Source organism: Giraffa tippelskirchi, chromosome 6, assembly GCF_054371585.1.
Source record: "Giraffa tippelskirchi isolate mGirTip1 chromosome 6, T2T-mGirTip1v1.2.pri, whole genome shotgun sequence".
In the NCBI taxonomy this organism is placed as follows: Eukaryota; Metazoa; Chordata; class Mammalia; order Artiodactyla; family Giraffidae; genus Giraffa; species Giraffa tippelskirchi.
Genome location: NC_137280.1, coordinates 157,781,533 through 157,798,956, shown reverse-complemented (window position 1 = coordinate 157,798,956; position 17,424 = coordinate 157,781,533). Strand labels below are relative to the sequence as shown.

Sequence of the window (17,424 nt, the reverse complement as noted above, 5' to 3'; positions counted from 1 at the left end):
CTTGCATTTCTGTGATCATTAATGATGTTGAGCATTTTTTCATGTTTATCTGTCACCTAGATATCTTCTATTGCTCTATTTTTGTCTTGAATTATCTATCTTTTTGGACAACTTTTTACATCTGCAAGACACAAGCCCTTTGTGATGTGTGCAGTCAAATGTTCTACCTCTGCCTTGACTATTATAATGTGGTGAATGTATACTCCCACTCGAGGGATTGCACTTTCACCCTCTTAAAAATGTCTTTTGATTAATAAATATTCTTAATTTTAACACAATACAGACTACCAAGCATTTTACTTTATGGTCTGCACTTTTCATGCTTCATTTAAGAAATCCTTCACTACCTCAGTGTCATGATGACACGCCTCTATGTTTTCATCTATAATCTTTATGATGTTGTCTTTCACATTTGGATGTGACCTGGAATTAAATTGTGTTTATGGAATCAAGTGAGATCAAGCTTCATTTTTCTCCACATGGATTTCCAGTTACCCATACCATTGTTAGTCAAAAAGACCACCCTATACCTACTGCTCTGGAGAATCACCTTCTCAAAAAAAAATTGTCATAGGATATCATGAATCTGTTTAACTCTTGATTATTTTCATGAATTGTTGCTTGTCTTTTTGTCTGTAACACACTGTATTAATTACTGCAACTTTCTAGTAAGTTTTTATATTTGCAGACTAAATCATCAAATCTTTTCTTCAGGTTGTCTAGGTTATTACTGGCCTTTGTGATTACCATATGTATTTTATTTTTTAATTGAAGTATACTTGACATATTAGTTTCAGGTATACAATATAGTTATTTGACATTTATATACATTGCAAGTTGATCACCATGAAAAGTCTAGTAACCATCTGTAACCCTATAAAGTTATTGCAATATTCTTGACTACAGTCCTATGCTGTACATTCATCCCTGTGAATTATTTATTTTATAATTGGAAACTTGTACCTCTTAATCACCTTTACCTATTCTGCCTAACACCCATCTGCCTAACTCCTCTGGTGACCACCAGCTTGTCCTCTGTATCTGAGTCTGTTTCTGTTTTGTTTGTTCCATTGTTTTGTATTTTAGATTCTACATATAAGCAAAATCACTTCTGTGTCTTTCTTTGTCTGACTTATTTTGCTTAGCATAATGCCCTTTCTAAGTCTATCCATGTTGTCCCAAGTAGCAAGATTTCATTTTTATGGCTGAGTAATATTCCGTTACTAACATCTTCTTTATCTGTTCATCTATTAAAGAACACTTAGGTTGCTTCCATATATTGACTGTTGTAAATAATTCTGCAGTGAACATAGGAGTGCATACATCTTTTCAAATTAGTGTTTTCATTTTCTTCAGAGGAATACCCAGAAGCAGAATTGCTAGATCCTATTGTAGTTCCATTTTTTATTTTTTGAGAAATTTCCATACTGTTTTCTATAGAAACTTTACCAAGTTATGTTCCTATCAGCAGTGCATGAGGGTTCTTTGTCTACACATCTTCACCAACACTTGTTATTTGATGTCTGTTTGATAATAACCATTGTGACAAGTGTGAGAGGGTATCTTAATATGGTTTTGAGTTGCATTTCCCTGATGATTAATGATAATGAGCATTTTTTCATGGATCTGTTGGCCATTGCATATTTTCCTGGGGAGAATAAATACTTCAGTTCTTCTGCCCATTTTAAATTGGATTCTTGTGTTTTTTTTTCTATATTGAGTTGCATGGGTTTCTTATATATCTTTCCTATTCAGTAGGTTGCCTTTTCACTTTTTATAGTTGCCTTTGCTGTGCAAAACCTTTTTAGTTTGATGTAGTCCAAAGTGGTTTTTCAGCTTTTGTTGCCTTTGCCTGGAGAGACAGATGCAGAAAAGCAAATATTGCCAAGACCAGTGTCAAAGAGCTATTCCCTATGTTTTCTTCCAGGAGTGTTATGGTTTCAGGTCTTACATTTAAGTCTTTGATCCATTTTGAGTTTATTTTTTGTATGGTATAAAAAATGTTCTAGTTTGATTTTCTGCATTTAGTTGTCCAGTTTTCCAAATTCTACTGAAGAGACTGTCTTTTCCCCACCTATAGTCTTGACTCTTTTGTCATCAATTGATTTGGGCTTCCCAGGTGGTGCTAGTGATAAAGAACCCCCCTGCCAAAACAGGAGATGTGAGATGCTGGTTCGATCCCTGGGTCAGGAAGATGGGGGAAGGCATGGCAACTCACTCCAATATGCTTGCCTGGAGAATCCCACGGACAGAGGAGCCTGGAGGGCTATGGTCCATAGAGTTACAAAGAGTTGGACATGATTGAAGTGACCTAGCATGCATGTGTGGGTGTGCTTTTGGACTCTGTGTCATATTCTACTGATATATATATATTTATATACATATATATGTATATAAAATATATATGATTTATGGTTACCATGAGGTTTATATATATAACAGCTTATTTATTATAGCTGTCTATTTTGAGTTGATGGTTGCCAAGTTTGAGCGCATTTAAAAAATACTATATTTTTACTCCTCTACTCACCCACATTTTATTGTTTTTGACATAATTTAATATTTTTATTTTGTGTATAACTTAATTATATATACTTTTTTCTTTTAACCTTCATACTTGTTTTATAGGTGGTTGATCTATTATTTTTACTTTATGTTTGCCTCTACTAGTAAGATTTTTTTTTTCATAATTTTCTTGTTTCTGGTTATAGAATATTCTATTCCGTTTAAAGAAGGTCCTTTAACATTTTTTGTAAGATCAGTTTAGTGGTAAGTAACACTTAGTTTTTGCTTATCTGGGAAACTATCTGCCCGTCAATTCTGAAAGACACACTTGCTGGGTAGAGTATTCTTGGTAAGCTTTTGTTTCTTTTCAGTAATTTTAAAATACCATGCCAGTCCCTTTTAGCCTGTAAAATCTGCTGAAAAATAAGGTAATAGTCTTTCTTATATGGGTTTCCCTTATATGTAAGTGATGAATGTGAAAGAGGAGAGTGAAAAAGCTGGCTTAAAACTCAACATTCATAAAACTAAGATCATGGCATCCAGTCCCATCACTGCATGGCAAATAGATGGAGAAACAATGGAAACAGTGTCAGACTTTTTCTTGGGCTCCAAAATCACTGCAGATGGTGACTGCAGTCATGAAATTAAAAGACACTTGCTCCTTGGAAGAAAAGCTATGACAGACCTAGACAGCATATTAAAAAGCAGAGGCTTTACTTTGCCAACAAAGGTCTGTCTAGTCAAAGCTATGGTTTTTCCAGTGGTCATGTATGGATGTGAGAGTTGGACTAGAAAGAAAGCTGAGCACTGAAGAATTGATGCTTTTGAACTGTGGTGTTGGAGAAGACTCTTGAGAGTCCCTTAGACTGCAAGGAGATCAAACCAGTTCATCCTAAAGGAGATCAGTCTTGAATATTCATTAGAAGGACTGATGCTGAAGCTGAAACTCCAATACTTTGGCCACCTGATGGAAAGAACTGACTCATTTGAAAAGACCCTGATGCTGGGAAAGATTGAAGGCAGGAGGAGAAGGGGACGACAGAGGATGAGATGGTTGGATGGCCTCACCGACTCAATGGACATGGGTTTGGATGGACTCAGGGAGTTGGTAATGGACAAGGAGGCCTGGCGTGCTGTGGTTCATGGGGTCGCAAAGAGTCGGACATGACTGAGCAACTGAACTGAACTGGACTTGAAAGTCTGTTTTCATCACCGGAATGGTAACAAAGTTTTTAGCCATTATTTCTTCAAATAGGTTTTCTGTCCCTTTCTTTTTCTCTTCTCCATCTGGGATGCCTACAACATGAATGTTAGTTTCCTTGATGTTTTCCCAGAGGTACCTTAAACTACATTCATTTTTCTTTATTCTTTTTTTTTTCTTGCTGTTTCAGTTGAGTAATTTCCACTATCCTGTCACAGAGATTACTGCTCTGTTCTGCATCCTCTAATCTTTTACTGATTTCCTCTAGTGCATTTCTCTTTTCAGTAATTGTATTCTTCAGTTTGATTGGTTCTTTTTCATATTTTCTATCCCTTTGTTGAAGTTCTCACTGAGTTCATCCCTTCTTTTCTTGAGTTTGATGAGCTATTTATGCCTATTACTTTGATTTCTTTAACTGGTAAATTGCTCATTCTGATTTTAGTTCTCTTTCTGAAGTTTTATCTTCTTTCATTTTGAAAGTATTCCCATTTACCTCATTTTGCCTAACCCTCTGTGTTTCTATGTATTAACGGTATCAGCAAAGTCTCCATATATCAAAAGAGCAACCTTATGTAGAAGGAGTACTGTAGGCCCCGTGGCACAATCCCTCTTGGTCACCAGAGCCAGATGCTCCAGGGATAACCCCTGGATTGCTTGTACCGTCTTGTTATGGTTGGGCCATAATTGCTGTAGGTGCCCTGGTGGCTGGGGCTGGCTCCCAGCTTTTGGCCAGCTGCGTGATTTGGCTGAGGTTGCTGTGAATACCCTGGTGATCAGGGCTGGTCCCTGGCCCAGCTTTCCACAAGACCTGGCTGTAACTGCTAGAGCATACTGGTGAGGCAGGGCTGTCTCCCCAGAGCAGGAACTGCTTAGGAGGCTTGACAGTGTTGCCCAGGGTTACCTGGGCTGGGGCCCAATGTGGGGCTCAGACCCCTTGCTCCTCAGTGGGGAAACTCCACAGTTGTGATATCCCTTCCACTTGAGGGTTGCCACACTGGAACTATGAGTTCTGACTATACTGTGTCTCTGCCCCTCCTACACCTCTTGATGTGAACTTTTCATTATATCCTTAGTTGCAGAAAATCTGTTCTGCTCATCTTCAGGTTTTTCTTAGAATTAGTTGTATATATAGTTGTAGTTTGACTTGTCTGTAGGAGAAGGTGAGCTCAGGATCTTCTGACCTCACCATCTTTATCCAGTCTCCGTGTATATTTTAGACTAGCTTGTCAAATCCGAGAAGAAAAACCCTAGGATTTGTATTACAATTGTATTGAAATCAGATCTTTTTGGGGAAGTTTTATACCTTTACCATATTGAGTTTTCCAATCTACAACCCTGAACATTTCATTTACTCACATCTTTTTAGCTTCTCTCAATATTTTGTAGTTTTCACTAAAAGGGTTTTACATAGCTTCATTTATATTTATTCTTAGGTATTTTTATGCCATTATAAGGGGTATTATTTATTAAAATTTATTTTCTATTTATTGCTTAAATGGAAATATAATTATTTTTGTATATTGATCTTGCATCTAGCACCTCTAAAAATAAAAAGTTTATGCATCCTTTTGCATTTTTTACATAATCAACTGGCCTGTAAATTAGGAAGTTTTATTTTTTCCTTTACAATTCTTAAAGTTTTAATTTCTTTAAAAATTGTATTGACTTGAGCCACCAACATGAGCTGAATGAATATACTGATGGGTGAATATAACTGTCTTGATCATAATTTTAGGTATAAGGCTTTCACTATTTCTCAGGGAAGTATGATATTTGTTATATATTCTTTATAAGTAAGTTTATCTTATCATGGAAGTTCCTTTCTATACCTAGTCTATTAAGAGGTTTTTTTACATGAATGGATATTACATTTTACTTTATTGAGTACATATCTATATCTGTTGAACTATTTACTTTCGGGTTTTTTTCTATTAATTTGGTTGATTTCTGAGATAGATGATTTCAGAATGTGAAATCAGCTTTACATACCAGGGACAAATAAATGCATTGTGATTTATCATACTTTTAAAAATCACTGCATTTTATTTGCTGAATTTGGTGTGTGAGGTGGGAAGGCTTTTACATTTAGATTTTTGAAAAATTGACCTGTAATTGACCTGTTTGTTTCTGGAATTGTCCTTGTCTGCTCTCATAAAATGAGTTGAGAAGTGTGCCATTCTTCTCTATTTTATCCTGTTATTTTCTGCTTAAGATTGGTGTTTTACTATTTTTGCACTTTATTTTTTCTTAAATTATTGGTGCTGTACTTTTTTAATCTTTTGAAAATTCACAGTTGAAGCCATCTGGGCCTAGAATTTCTATTATGAAAAGTTCTAAATTACAAATTCAGTTTCTTTAATGTGTATCTTTGTTAATGTGTATTGATCCATTCAGATTTTCTCTTTGTCAGTTTTAGTAAGTTGTGTTTTTCTAGAAACTTACTCATTTTATCTAAATTTAAAATGCACAAGCTTAGTAAAATATCCTCTTACTGTTTTTTTAAAGACTGTAGGATTAGTAGTAATGTCTCCTTTCATCTTCCATTTTCCCCATAAACCACTCCAAACAACCTTTCACTCCCACTGCTCTACCAAAGCCATCAACAACATTCCTGTTGCTGAGTGTAATCAAGCCCTGCCTCTTATTGTGCAAGAACATATATCACACAGTTTTCTTCCATTGCATAGTTTCTTTATGAAGACACTATTTGTACTACTTCCCTCTAACTCAGTGACGTACCTTGGTTACCCCATCCAGTATTATAGTTTTTAAATACTATATGATGATTCTTAAATAAATATCTCCATTCATAATCAAGGCTCTGTTCTCCATGTACATGACATCTAGTGATATCATTGACATCTCTGCTTTTGATTTAACAGTCATTTCAAACTTAGCATGTCTGAAACTTAGTTCCTGATACCACCACCACCACCCCAAACCTGATTCTCCCACTGTATTTCCTATCTCAGTAAGTGGATACTCCATTTTTCCAATTGTTCAAATGGAAAACCTTGGGGTAATTTTGACACCTATCTTTTTCTCATACCCCCACAATCATTGATTAGACTGTCCTGTTGTAAACTTCAGAATGCATTTATTATTTGTCCACTACTCCTTATCACTTTTATCAGTCTTGTTCAAACAGCTATTACTTGTCACCTGGTTAATTGCAATAATTTCCTAACTAGTCCATTGCTTTTACTCTTGCCACTATTCAATCAATTAACATAGAACTCAGAGTGACCTTGTTAAAAGTTAAGTTAGATCATGAAACTCTTTTACTCAAACATTTCTAAGACTTTCCATCTCATTCAGTGTAAAAACAAAAAGCATTACAACAACCCTAGTTCTACCATATCTGGCCCCTGCTGCTGCTGCTGCTGCTGCTAAGTCGCTTCAGTCGTGTCCGACTCTGTGCGACCCCATAGACGGCAGCCCACCAGGCTCCCCCGTCCTGGGATTCTCCAGGCAAGAACACTGGAGTGGGTTGCCATTTCCTTCTCCAATGCATGAAAGTGAAAAGTGAAAGTGAAGCCGCTCAGTCGTGTCCGACTCTTAGCGACCCCATGGACTGCAGCCTACCAGGCTCCTCCATCCATGGGATTTTCCAGGCAAGAGTACTGGAGTGGGGTGCCATTGCCTTCTCCTATCTGGCCCCAGTGCCTCTCTAAACCCAGTTCCTTCCATTTTTCTCTTTCACACTTCACTATAGTCATTGTTGCCACTTTGCTTTCCTGAAATATCTCAGACATGCTTCCATCAAAGCCTTTGCATTTACTGTTCTCTTTATTTAAAGTTCCTTTCTTCAGTCATTTCCATGGCATACGCTTTCATTTTCTTCAGGAGTTTATTCCATGGAACCTTCTTAATGCAGCTTTCCTTATTTCCAAATGTAATACTGCAACTTTTCTCTTACAAAAATCTTTCAACCTCATTTTATTGGTTTTTCTGTTTATAGATCAATATCTAATATACAATAAATTTTGCTTATTTGTCTCATCTATTGTCTATCTCTCCCACTAGAGTATTTGTTCCAGAAGATTGGGAATTTTTATCTGATTTGCTCATTGGTACCCAGAACAGTACCTAAAATAGAGGAGGTACTAATAAATTCTTGAATAAGTGAATAAATGAAGGTGAATATATTGTTACACCATTTTCAGAAAAGTACAAATTGATATACAGAAGAGCATAAGTATAGTATACAATATATAATTTCATCTGTCACACATACACTATACACAGTCTTACTAAAGTGTAAGAGCATCCAAATTGTGCTGTTATTGCAGAAATTTCATTTTCTCTGCATTGTTGAAATTTTTTGTGGGTTTTCTTCTTGGTAGCTATCAATAATAGATTTATCTCTCAAGTAAAATGAAATAAGTAGAATGTGTGGGGAAGTTATTGTATTATTGGTCCAACTCTTTACCTTTCTCTAATTCATACTCTCCAACATGTAAATTTGTAGCTCCTTATACCACTCCATGACAGTGAGTTTAGCCATATGACTTTCTTTGGTCAGTAGGATATTAGCAGGTATGACACAAGCAGTGGCTTTTCCACCTCTGCCAGAGACCTTAACTGGGCTAGTCAGTTGAAGAATGAGATCTGAGAAAAAGAGAGGAATCATCTCAGTTTTCCCAGCTGTGGCCATCATGGGTGAGTCAAACCTTCCAACCAGTAGATATTTGAGGAGCAGCAGGCGTGATCAGGGTCTCCTAACCAGCCAGCTCACATATGTAGCAATAGATCATTATTGTTGTAGGTGTTTGTTACACAGCATTACTGTGGCCATAAATAACTGGTAGAGAACAATTTACAGTGCTGGAGATACATGTCTTTATGCTTTAGGATTTAGTTTAAAATAACTAAATATATTTTGGAAGACTCAGTCATTCAGGCAACATTTTAAGGTGGAATTCTAGTATTATATTTATAAAGAAAATAGAATTCTTATTGACATTAAATTTTAGAATTGCAAGCATCACAGATTTTACATATCTTTATCAGTCAGGCTGTTAAAATGAGCTAGATGTTACTTGTGTAGGCCAGCTCACAGATAAATAGCCTTATTACTAATTTCCTGTGGGTGGGGGGAGGAGGGAAGGTTGATTTTTCCTGACTTGGTTCTAGGTGTTAATATTATCTTCTCTTTTGAAGAATATTATGGTTAGATTAAATCTTTTAGTTCATGTTAAGAATAAAAATGGGCTTCCCTGGTGACTCAGCCATAAAGAATCTGCCAGCCAGTGCAGGAGACATAGGTTCAGTTCCTGGGTTGGGAAGATCCCTTGGAGAAGGAAATGGCAACCCATTCCAGTATTCTTTCCTGGGAAAGACAGAGGGACCTGGTGGGCTACATTACATTGGGTCTCAAAGAGTCAGACATGACTTAGCAACTAAACAACAACAACAAAAATCATAAAAATGCCAACTTATTAATTGTATTCTAAGAAGAATTTACATAAAGAAAAGCTTATGTCATGATCAAAGATTTTAGTAGAAGTGTATCTATAATGATAGAAATTTGATTATGTATCTTGTTAGTATTAATGATATGGCTCAACTGTGTGAATGCTGAAATTTTATGAGAGAGTTGGACCGTGAAGAAAGCTGAGTGCCAAAGAATTGATGCTTTTGAACTATGGTGTTGGAGAAGACTCTTGAGAGTCCCTTGGACTGCAAGGAGATCAGTCCTGGGTGTTCACTGGAAGGACTGATGTTGAAGCTGAAACTCCAATACTTTGGCCACATCGTGCAAAGAGTTGACTCATTGGAAAATACCCTAATGCTGGGAAGGATTAGGGGCAGGAGGAGAAGGGAACAACAGAGGATGAGATGGTTAGATGGCATCACCGACTTGATGGACATGGGTTTGGGTAAACTCTGGGAGTTGGTGATGGACAGGGAAGCCTGGCATGCTGCAATTCGTGGGGTCACAAAGAGTCAGACATGACTGAGTGACTGAACTGAACTGATATTCAACTTCTGGGAACAGATTTTCATGTTGGATAGCCCCATGATGAAGATCAAAATCAAAACAACACCTAAATGACCAGAGGTTACTATGTAAATTTGTACCAGTATTAAGATTCTGAGGAAACCTAGTTGGATCTGAATTTGACAAAGTGACTTTACAGACTTCAGGGAAAATTTAGAATCTGTGATATCTACAACTTTCTATGTATGTGATACTACAAGTTCGTTCCATGATCTCTTAAAGTTTGTACTTAGTCATGTCTGACTCTGCGACCCCATGGATTGTAGCCCGCTAGGTTCCTCTGTCCGTGAAATTTTTCAGGGAAGACTACTGTAGCAGGTTGCCATTTCCTCCTCCATGGGATCTTCCTGACCCAGGGATCAATTCCATGTCTCTAGCGTCTCCTACATTGGTAGGAGGATTTTTTACCACTGGCGCCACCTGGGAAGCCCCTTCTTAAAATTAGTGCCAAGTTATATCAGCTAAAATTCAGAGAAAAATGGAGTTTTTTTAATTTAGTTTATGGCATTTGGGTATTTGTTTTAATGGATCTTAACACCTGTCATATGAAATTATGAACAGTGCATTATTTTATAGGTTAGACATATGCAATCTCAGAACTTCAAAGCACTTAACATAAATCATTGTGTGATATTTATACTCAAATTACTTTGGCTAAAATAGGTAAGTAGTGAATATTATTCTTATTCAAATAGCATGAAATCTGTAGAGTTACAGATAATTTTTCTGGAAAAGTAAAACATGTTGAACTTTAACATTGACTGTTAATCTTTGTTTTTTAAATCTAGTTTTTCTCCAATTATGCATGTACAAACTTCATCTATACTTCTCTGCAGCATGCTCACTCACTGAAAAAAATGATAAGTTTCATGAAAAATACATGACATTTCCATATACATACAGTTGCGAAAGTTGTAACAAGGTACATTGTTTTCAGCTGGCACTATAATTAACATAAATTGGCAGGTTAAATAGTAAATGTAGAAAACACTATATGATACACTATATGATACTACTTAGCTAAGTAGTGAATTAAAATCATGAATTTTTAGCAGACCCCTGCAGCAATCTGTTAGAAACAAATTCTTTGCCTAACTGTATAAATTCTACTTAAAGAGACAGTGGAACAGAAATAACTATCCTGGTGTTTTAATTTAATAATGCTAGTAAAGAGGACTTTGTAGAAAGGAAGACTATTTCTTCCTAGACTAGTTGAGAGGTTAGTATCAAACAATCTAAGATTATACATTTTGAGGGGGGAAGGAGAAATACATACTGATTTTGCATACATTAGGCCAACTTGTATAAGACAGATTTGAGTAGAAAAAGATCATGGCAAAACCATGGTTGAATGGAAACTATCATTAATATATATAAGGTATATACCAAGAAACTCTGTCACTATAATGAAGGATAAGGCTGGGTCTAGGCTCTTTAGATGTTCAGAAATCATTATGAACTAAGGTGTACAGAAAGAGATAGTCTTTCTGTGATCCCTCAGTTTGTCTCCAGCAAATGTTATTTGACGTATTTGATGCAAGACTGCAGTATATTTTGGCTAATAGCATAGAATACTAATAGTGGTACTAGTATTTATTCCATCTTAATGAGACTGCCTTTTTACCACATGCAGACTTGGTCTGACTGTCTATTTCCTCAGATGGCTTTGCCACCTTAAATGGAAAATTCAGTTGGTCAGAATGTACAGCCATAATGAAAACTAAAGCAAAATGTTGAAAGGGGTAAATAAAAAGCAACAACAATTCTCTTGAATCATTTTACCCCCTTTTAGAGGATAAGAATACTTTTTTATAATTTTATTTTATTCATTTATTCCATTTAATTGTACTTTATATAAAACATCTTTGATAAACTTCTATGTGGCATATAAATATCTACATCTTTACTTCATTTACATCAAGGAAAGACTTTCTATAAGCTGGACCACATTTCCCCCTTTGCCTAGACCATGTGTTATGAGTGAATCTCATAAGTAGTTTATGTAGTTCAGGGATATTTTTTTTTTTTTTAAATAAACTGTTGGTTTGCTCATGTCCACTACTAGCAGAAAAGGTTTTGCTGGCAAAATTGTAATTCCCTTTGACGTTCTCTGATTGTGCTTGGCACATGACAGTATTGTTGTCAGTTACCTCATTTACAAATAATATAATCAAGTGCATTATGGGTCTTCTAAAACACTGATGATATATCTGTACTGTGAGCTGCTCTAATGATGGATAAGCTTCATTATTCTAAGCTTCAAATATACTCATCACAGGAGGATTCTGCAGCATGTCTTGTGTGTGTGTGTACTTGCGTTTTGCATCTGAACATGTACATAAGAATTTACGAGCTTTGATTGACAGTTGAACCCAACTTAGGCCTTTAATTATACTGACTCTTTTTTAAAAAATCAGGGACCTACCAGGGTAGGGAAAAGTAATTGTGATGCTGAGGATGCCCACGCTCACAAGAGAATGAAGAAAAGAAATAGGATTTGGGAAACCCCTATTTAACCACTCTGTTAAGTTGAAATGTATTTAGTTTCTACTCCCCGGCCCTCAAAAAAGGATGAAATGTGAGACTGCAGAATACACTCTAGACAAGGAATACAAGAACTGCTTCTAATGTTTTGAGGTTTGGGGTTTGTTTTTTTTTTTTTTTGCTTGCTTGCTTTCTTCCTTTCTCCCTCCTTCTCTCCCATTTTTCCTTCTTTTATCCCTTCGGTTCTTCTGGTTTGTATTTGTTTTGAGAGTCAGAGCTTTGAATTGGAGGTAAAAAAAAATCCACTGGAGGGACCATTGCATCTGTACCACAGTCTAAAACATTAATACACTTTGAGCTGAGTCTGTGACAAATCAGCATTATTCACATTTCAAAGTCAACTTTAATATCCCATTCCAGACCAGATCTTAGTGGTCCTGAGCATAATTAAATTAGTTTCAGAGATTGTGGTCCTAACATGTAATTTCAAGTATCTCTCTGTGCCATTTACCCAGAGGCTGTGATTTGAGCTACTTCTAGGACCCTTTGAGGACAGTATGTTGCCTGTGTCTAGCGATTCTGTAGTTATGTTTATCTAATTTCCAATTCACCCCCTGTATGACTGAGTGGAGAGGATTTTACCATACATCAGCACTGAAGCGTGACACCAACAACCTCACAGATGTGCAACCTATCTTTGCCTACTTTTCTGGCAAGTCCTATTTGAAAATACTTTTCTTCTGATGATTTTAACTCAAAACTGGAAAATATTTAAGCTTATATAGTTTTATTCTCTAAGCTCTCTTGCCAAATTCTGATTGCGGTCTCAGATTTAAAGAACAAATAACTCAAAAGGAAGGACAGGGTATGTTACTGTTGAAGACCTAGCTCTGTATGACATTTACCAGAAGGAAAAGATTTAACTCACAAAAATGTCTGAGTAAGAAAATTTTAGATTAGTAATAAAACATAATTTCCATATTTACTATCCTCATATTTTGAGTAAAGAATGGTTTAATGAAAGAACTCAGAGTGTGCTATACAAATACCAGATAAGTTTTGTAGTTAAATATTTAGAGTATTATTACTAATCATAAACAACAGGAAAAGGACAGAGGAATTGGAAAATATTGGCAAAATATTATTAGGGAAAAATTACACAATTCAAGAAATATCCAATACAATTCAAACTGCATACATTATTTTAAATTTTATAATAGCCACATTTTAAAAGTAAATATAATATTAATTTTAGCAATATATTTTGTGGTTGAATAGATCCAAAATAATCATTTCAACATGTAATAAACAGAAAAATATTTGAGATATTTTACATTGTCTTTTTCATACTGTCTTCAAAATCCATTGTGTATTTACACTTACAGCATATCTCAATTCCAAATTTTCATTGGAAACACTTGATTTACAGTTCATGAAAATGTAAAGTTGAAATACTATCTTCACATACCAAAGATGTTTACAATAAATATGTAAAAAGATGCTTAAAATTTTTGAATAGCTAAACTGAGTACCAAACGAAATCATTTCTTCTAACATTTGCATCCACATTGACAAAACTGGTTCTTTTCTTTAGAAGCATTGATTTATTAATCTTTGACACAAAAACATATTAGTTACAAAACTTTACATGTTCAAGTTAACTTAATTCACCATCTCTTTTGTCAACTAAGTATAAACATAATTCTAAGGGGTCTTGCAAAGGAAAAACAACTCTTAAGTGAATCAATATCCTCAAAAAAGTACTGTAGAACTTTTACTTATAGAACATTTTTGTAGTTTTTGCATCCAACTTGTATAGCACCATGCATTACAATTAAAATATTCTTCACATAATTGATGTTTTTTAAAATGTAAATCATTATTATTGGTTTGTATTATAAAAACTTTCCGTTTCAACATTTGTGCTTGCCTAATTGGGTCATAGGTAAACATGAGACTTCAGATTTCCAAGAAAATCTTAACTTTTAGTTATCCGCAATCTTTTCAAAACATTTGATTTCTCTAAAACTTTTCCAAGACACAACAACAGGCACTGACAAAGAACAGGATCTCTGTATTTCCTTGTCTATTTTTTCAACAATTCCATAAATAGGTGCTTCATAATACACACATAACTGACCAATTGTTACAACCCTATCCATAATACTTTTCATACACTCTGCTCAGAAATCCGAGAATAAATATTTTCAGTGTGTATTATACAGAGAAATAATAAGAGAAATAATCTCTTGTTTTAAAGTTCCAATAAATGTGTATTTTTTTATGTAACGTAACTGGAACACTATCTGTTGTGATAAAAAAAAACATTTTTTATGTCTAGTTCAATTTATTTTGTGACATAAATAAGGTCTTAACATATTTATATAATGAGGTTAGTTTTTTTGACCAGCTTTCCCAGCAGCACTTGATAAATAGGCTGTCTTGTTTTCATTGTAATCCTTGCCTCCTTTGTTGAAGATTGATTGACCATAGGTATGTGGATTTATTTCTGGACTCTATTCTGTTGCATTGGACCATATGTCTGTTTTTGTGGCAATACCACATTGTTTTGATTACTGTAGCTTTGTAGTATCGTCTGAAGTCTGGGAAGTTTATGCCACCTGCTTTGTTCTTTTTTCTTCAAGATTGCTTTGACAGTTCTGGATCTTTTATGGTTTCATATAACTTTTAGGATTATTGGTTCTAGTTCTGTGAAAAATGTCATGGGTGATTTCATAGGAATCTCATTAAATCTGTAGATTGCTTTGGCCACTACAGCCATTTTAACAGTATTAATTCTTCCAATTCAAGAGCATGAGATATAATATCTTTTGATTTCTTTGAATCATCTTCAGTTTTTTTTATTAATGTTTTTATCATTCTCAACATATTTCTTTTACCTCCTTGGTCAGTTTTATTCCTAAGTATTTTAACTTGGGGGGATGACATTTTGAAAGATTCTTTTTTTTATATTTCCTTTCTGATATTGTTAATGTAAAAAATGCAACCAATTGCTATATGTTAATCTTGTATCTGGCTATCTTACTGAATTCATTTATCACTTCTAATCGTTTTTGTATGGAGTCTTTGGGGTTTTCTATATATAGAATCATGTCATCTGCATATAATGACAATTTTATGTCTTCTCTTCCAATTTGGATACCTTTTATTTTTCTAGTCTGATTGCCATGATTAGAACTTCCAATACTAATTTGAATAGAAGTGGTGAGAGTGGGCATCCTTATCTTGTTTCTGATTTTAGCAGGAAGATTTTTGGCTTTTTATTGTTAAGCATTACATTGGCAGTGGGTTTGTCATAAATAGCTTGTATTATATTGACTGTGGGTTTGTCATAAATAGCTTTTATTATGTTGAGATATGTTGCCTCTGTATCCACTTCTGGAACAATTTTTTTTTTAATCATGAATGGATATTGAATTTTGTCAAATGCATTTTCTGTATTCATTGCGGGGATCATGTGACTTTTGTCTTTTTTGTTTGTTTATATGGTGCATTACATTGATGGATTTGTGAATGTTGAACCATCCTTGTGAGCCTGGGGTGAATCCCACTTGGTCACGGTGTATGATCTTTTTTATATTTTGTTGGATTTGGTTTGCTGATGTTTTGTTGAGAATTTTTGCATCTATATTCATCAAAGATATTGGCTTGTAACTTTCTTTTTTTGATGATGTCTTTGTCTAGTTTTGGTATCAGGGTGATTGTGGCTTCATAGAATGTCTTTGGGAGTGTTCTCTCCTCTTCAGTTTGTTGGAAGAGTTTGAGAAGGATCAGTATAAGTGCTTTGTATGTTTGGTTGATTTCTCCTGTGAAGCCATATGGTTCTGGACTTTTATTTGTAGAGAGTTTTTAAATTACAGATTATATTTCACTTCTAGTGAATGGCCTGTTCTAATGATCTGTTTCATATTTATTCAGTTTTGGTGGGCTATATATTTCTAGAAACTTACCTGTTTCTTCTAGGTTATTGAATTTGTTGGCATATAATTGTCTGTAGTATTCTTTTATGATTTTTTGTATTTCTGTGGTATTGGTTGTTCTGTCTCCTTTATCATTTCTTACTTTGTTTATTTGGGTTCTCTCTCTTTTCTTCTTGGTGACCCTGGCTGAAGGGCCCAAAATTTGACATAATATTGTTTTCAGGCCCTCAAGGGTTTTGTGGGAAATTTGAGGAAGGAAATGAAAAATGACACTAAACTATAGAAAATACAGTGAGCTTTAAAATGAACTTGGTGAAGACATCACCTCTCTACCCTGTATATGTCTCTGTACTTAAAATTTTAGACCCATCAGTGGTGTCTGTTATTTATCAGAGTCAGGAGCACAGAATTCATGATGCCATAAGTAGGAAAGTGTAAGCTGTACTGTCCTTGGGTTGAGGCCAAGGCCTAATAATGACCTCTAAGTGTTCAGGTGAAAGGAAGAGTTGCACACCTCTCACTTTAATCTTTTCTAGCTTTTGGTTTAAATTTAGTGAGGAAGACATGTCAAAGGCTGAGACTGGCCAAAAGCTAGGCCTCTCACACCTAACACTTGGCCAGGTTGTGAATGCAAAGGAAACAGTAAAAGATGCTCCAGTGAACACATAATCATAAAGTAAAGCAATCTTATTGCTGGTGTGGAGAAAGTTTGATGATCTGGGTAGAAAATCAAACCAGCCACAGCATTCCCTTAAGCCAAAGCCTAATACAGAGAAAAACCCTAACTCTCTTCAATTCTAAAAAGGCTGAGAGAGATGAGGAAGCTGCATAAAAAAATGTTTTAAGCTAGCAGAAGTTGGTTCATGAGGTTTAAGGAAAGAAGCCATCTCCATAACACCAAAGTGCAAGGTGAATCCACAGGTGCTGATGAAGAAGTTGCAACAAGTTATCCAGAAGTTCTGGCCAAGATCATTAAATGAAGGTGACTAACTGTAATAGATTTTCAGTGTAATTGAAAGACCCTTATATAGAAAGAAGATGGTCATCTAGTACTTTTGTAGGTAAAACAGAGAAGTCAGTATCTGATTTTAAAGATTCAAAGGACAGGCTGAGTCTCTTGTTAGGGGCTAATGCAGATGGTAATTGAAGTTGAAGCCAGTACTTATTTACCATTCTGAAAAGTCTAGTGTCCTTATGTTAAATCTTCTCTGCCTGTGTTCTGTAAATGGAAAAACAAAACTTGGATGATAGCATGGCTTACTGAATATTTAAGCCTGCTATTGAGACCT

General features: G+C 35.2%; 1 protein-coding gene across 26 annotated transcripts in view; it reads left to right on the top strand.

Annotated features, from left to right (window-relative positions):
• CCNH (cyclin H) overlaps positions 1-17,424 on the top strand; it is a 375,519-nt gene that overhangs the window by 170,940 nt on the left and 187,155 nt on the right. The window contains exon 1 of one of the 26 annotated variants that reach the window (XM_081503975.1): positions 10,879-10,929. The exons of the other annotated variants lie outside the window; for them this stretch is intronic. The gene's annotated coding sequence lies outside the window, so the exon portion shown is untranslated. Of the gene's footprint in view, positions 1-10,878; positions 10,930-17,424 lie in introns of those variants that run through there. 26 annotated transcript variants of the gene reach the window in all.